A 3,772-nucleotide genomic window follows, 5' to 3' on the forward strand; every position below is an offset into this window, starting at 1 on the left:
CCATTTGACTAAGAGTTTTATGAAGTCATTGCTTTTAATAGCTGAGTAGCACTCCATTGTGTAAATGTACCACATTTTCTGTATGCATTCTTCTGTTAAGGGACATCTGAGTTGTTTCCAGCTTCTCGGTATTATATATAAGGCTGCTATGAACATAGTGGAGCATGTGTACTTATTACATGTTGGAACATCTTCTGGGCATATGCCAAGGAGTAGTATAGTTGGGTATTCAGGTAAGACTATGTTCAGTTTTCTAAGGAACTGCCAGACTGATTTCCAGAGTGGTTGTACCAGCTTGCAATCCCACCAGCAATGGAGGAGTGTTCCTCTTTCTCCACATCCTCTCCAGCATTTGCTGTCACCTGTGTTTTGATCTTAGCCATTCTGTCTGTTATGAGGTGGAATCTCAGTGCCATTTCAATTTGCATTTCCCTGATGTCTAAGGATGTTGAACATTTCTTGAGGTGCTTCTCAGCCATTTGAATTTTCTCAGTTGAGAATTCTCTGTTTAGCTATGAAGACCATTTTTAATCATGTTATTTGGTTCTGTGAAGTCTAACTTCTTGAGTTCTTTGTATATATTGGATGTTAGCCCTCTATCAGATGTGGGATTGGTAAAGATCTTTTCCCAATCTGTTGGTTGCCCTTTCGTCCTATTGACAGTGTTTTTTGCCTTACAGAAACTTTGCAACTTTATGAGGTCCCATTTGTCTGTTCTTGATCTTAGAGCATAAACCATTAGTGTTCTGTTGTTCTGTTCAGGAACTTTTCCCCTGTGCCCATGTGTTTGAGGCTTTTATGGAGATAAAAGAGCACCATGTCATTTTATGTAAGCTTTTACCTATAGATAGAATTCATATTCATGTTTGTTAGTTTACACTAATCTGAACATTTGAGACAGGGGATGTCTTAATTTCCAACAGAAAGGCATTGGTGAGCATTTTGTTAAAAGGATGGAATGTCATTAAAATTGCAGAAGAAACATGTGTTTTGTATGACTATATTACTATTCTCATCTGGTCAGTGGGTATAAAGTCTTTACAATGTTACATGATTGCTTTCAAAGACTCATGAGGATTAAACTGATAGGAATAAGCATCTGTTGCTGAGGACTAGCAGTTGAACATTCAAAAATGAAGTATATATCAGTACACTAATCTCTCTGGGAATATTGAAGAACACCTTTCCTGACTAATTTTATGTCAACTTGACACAGTCTAAAGTCATCTGAGAGGAAAGAATCTCAATTAAAATGCCTCCATAAGATTGGACTGTCAGCAGCCTGTAATGCATTCTCTTATTCTATTTCTTTCTCTCTTTTAATATATTTGTACTTTTATTAACCATGGGGTGTTTTCTCTTTCTATCTCTCTCCCTTCCTTCCTTCCTTCCTTCCTTCCTTCCTTCCTTCCTTCCTTCCTTCCTTCCCCTCTCTCTCTCTCTCTCTCTCTTTCTTTCTTTCTTTTTTCCTTCTTTCTTACTTCTCCTCCTTTTACAAAAAGATGTATTTATTTATTTATTTATTTATTTATTTTATGTATATATGTATACTGTAGCTGTCTTTAGACACACTGGAAGTGTGACCAAGAAGCAAGCTGGGGAGTAAAGGGTTTATTCAGCTTACATTTTCCACATTGCTGTTAATCACCAAAGGATGTCAGGACTGGAACTCAAGCAGGTTAGTAAGCAGGAGCTGATGTAGAGGCCATGGAGGGATGTTCTTTACTGGCTTGCCTCACCTGGCTTGCTCAGCCTGCTTTCTTATAGAACCAAGACTACCAGCCCAGAGATGGCACCACCCACAAGGGGACCTCCCCCCCCACGCCCCGATCACTAATTGAGAAAATGCCTTACAGCTGGATCTTGTGGAGGCATTTCCACAACTGAAGCTCCTTTTTCTGTGATAACTCCAGCCTGGTTCAAGTTGACACAAAACTAGCCAGTACAATTGACCCCTTGTCAACTTGACACACAAATACATCATTAGTAACCCTCAACCTTTAGTTTCATATTCATCTCCCAAAGATCTAAATAACTTTAAAAGTCCCACAGTCTTTGCAAATTCTTAAAATTTCAATCTCTCTTAAAATCCAAAGTGTTTACAATTAAAAGTCTTTTAACTGTGAGTTCCACTAAAATACTTCCTTCCTTCAGGAGGGAAAAACATCAGGGTACAGTCACAATCAAAAGCAAAAATTAAACTCCGACTGTGCAATGTCTGGGATCCAACACACAATCTTCTGGGCTCCTCCAACAGCTTGGATCACTTCTTAAGCCCTGTCCTTTGTAGCACACAGCTTTTCTCTAGGCTCCAGATGCCTGTACTCCACTACTGCTGCTGTTCTTGTTGGTCATTTATGGTCCTGGCATCTCCAAAACACTGAATGACCTCTTCAATCCTGGGCCATCAATTGCATCTGAAGTCTCATGGCCTTCACCAATGGCCTTCCAATGACCCCTTTATGCCTTCAAAACCGGTACCACCTAGGTGACTCGTACACATTACCAAGTCTTGCTGCAGCACGAAGTTAAACCTTGGCTATTTCTGGAACACAACCTCTGTGCTCTCAGAAAACACTTCCCAGAAGATTTCACCTCAATGATGCTGGTCTCTTCTTAATCACAGCTAATTTCTTAGCTCCAGCTAACGAGCAACAATAGTCCTAGTAATGCAAAGTTTTTGCTTTAGTAGTTCTGGTATCTTGTTAATCATAGCTGATTCTTCAGCTTCAGCTAACCAGAATGACAGAATCTTCTCAATGAAAATAGCAATGGCCCCGATAAGAGTCTTTAATCTTCCCTCTGAAATTTCACTAGCCAGGCCTCCATCTTCTGCACTGTTCTCAACATTATCTTCCAAACTCCTAAACAACATCCAACAGAGCTCTTAACACTGAATGGATCTTCAAGCCCCAAATTCCAAAGTCCTTCCACAGTCCTCCCCAAAACATGGTCAGGTTGTCACAGTAATACCCGACTCCTGGTACCAATTTGTCTTAGTCAGGGTTTCTATTCCTGGACAAAACATGATGACCAAGAAGCAAACTGGGGAGGAAAGGGTTTATTCAGCTTACATTTTCCACATTGCTGTTAATCACCAAAGAATGTCAGGACTGGAACTCAAACAGGTTAGGGATCAGGAGCCAATGCAGAGGCTTGCCTCCCCTGACTTGCTCAGCCTGTTCTCTTATAGAACCCAAGACTTCCAGCCCAGAGATTGCACCATCCACAAGGGGCCCTTCCCCCTTGATCACTAATTGAGAAAATGCCTTACAGCTGGATCTTGTGGAGGCATTTCCCCAACTGAAGTTCCTTTCTCTGTGATAACTCCAGCCTGGGTCAAGTTGACACAAAACTAGCCAGTCCATATGGCTAACATAGAGTACAGAAGAAATGCAAAAAGTCTGTTTCTGGAGAATCTGCTTAATTTGTACTACATAAGAATACACTGGTGGGGCCTACATCTGCACCCAGGAGGTAGGGCTGATCCTCAGCCCTCTGTGCATCTTCCCTGTCAGAGGAGAGCTTGCCTCCAGTGAGTGCTCTGATTCTGGGACTCAGGGGATATCACCATTTTCTCTACTGTGAATCTCTAAGGCAGTTCTACTCAGGAGCACACGGGCCACAAAAATGGAAGAGCAGCTGGGACATGGTCCTATTGGCCTACATCTGCACCTAGAAGGTGGGGCTTTTCTGCAGCTCTCTGTGCACTTGTCTTGCCAGGATAGAGCTGGTCTCCCAGGAGTGCTTACACAGGCTTACAGACTCATAC

The sequence above is a fragment of the Mus musculus genome, chromosome 13 (assembly GCF_000001635.26).
Source record: "Mus musculus strain C57BL/6J chromosome 13, GRCm38.p6 C57BL/6J".
Classification (NCBI taxonomy): Eukaryota; Metazoa; Chordata; class Mammalia; order Rodentia; family Muridae; genus Mus; species Mus musculus.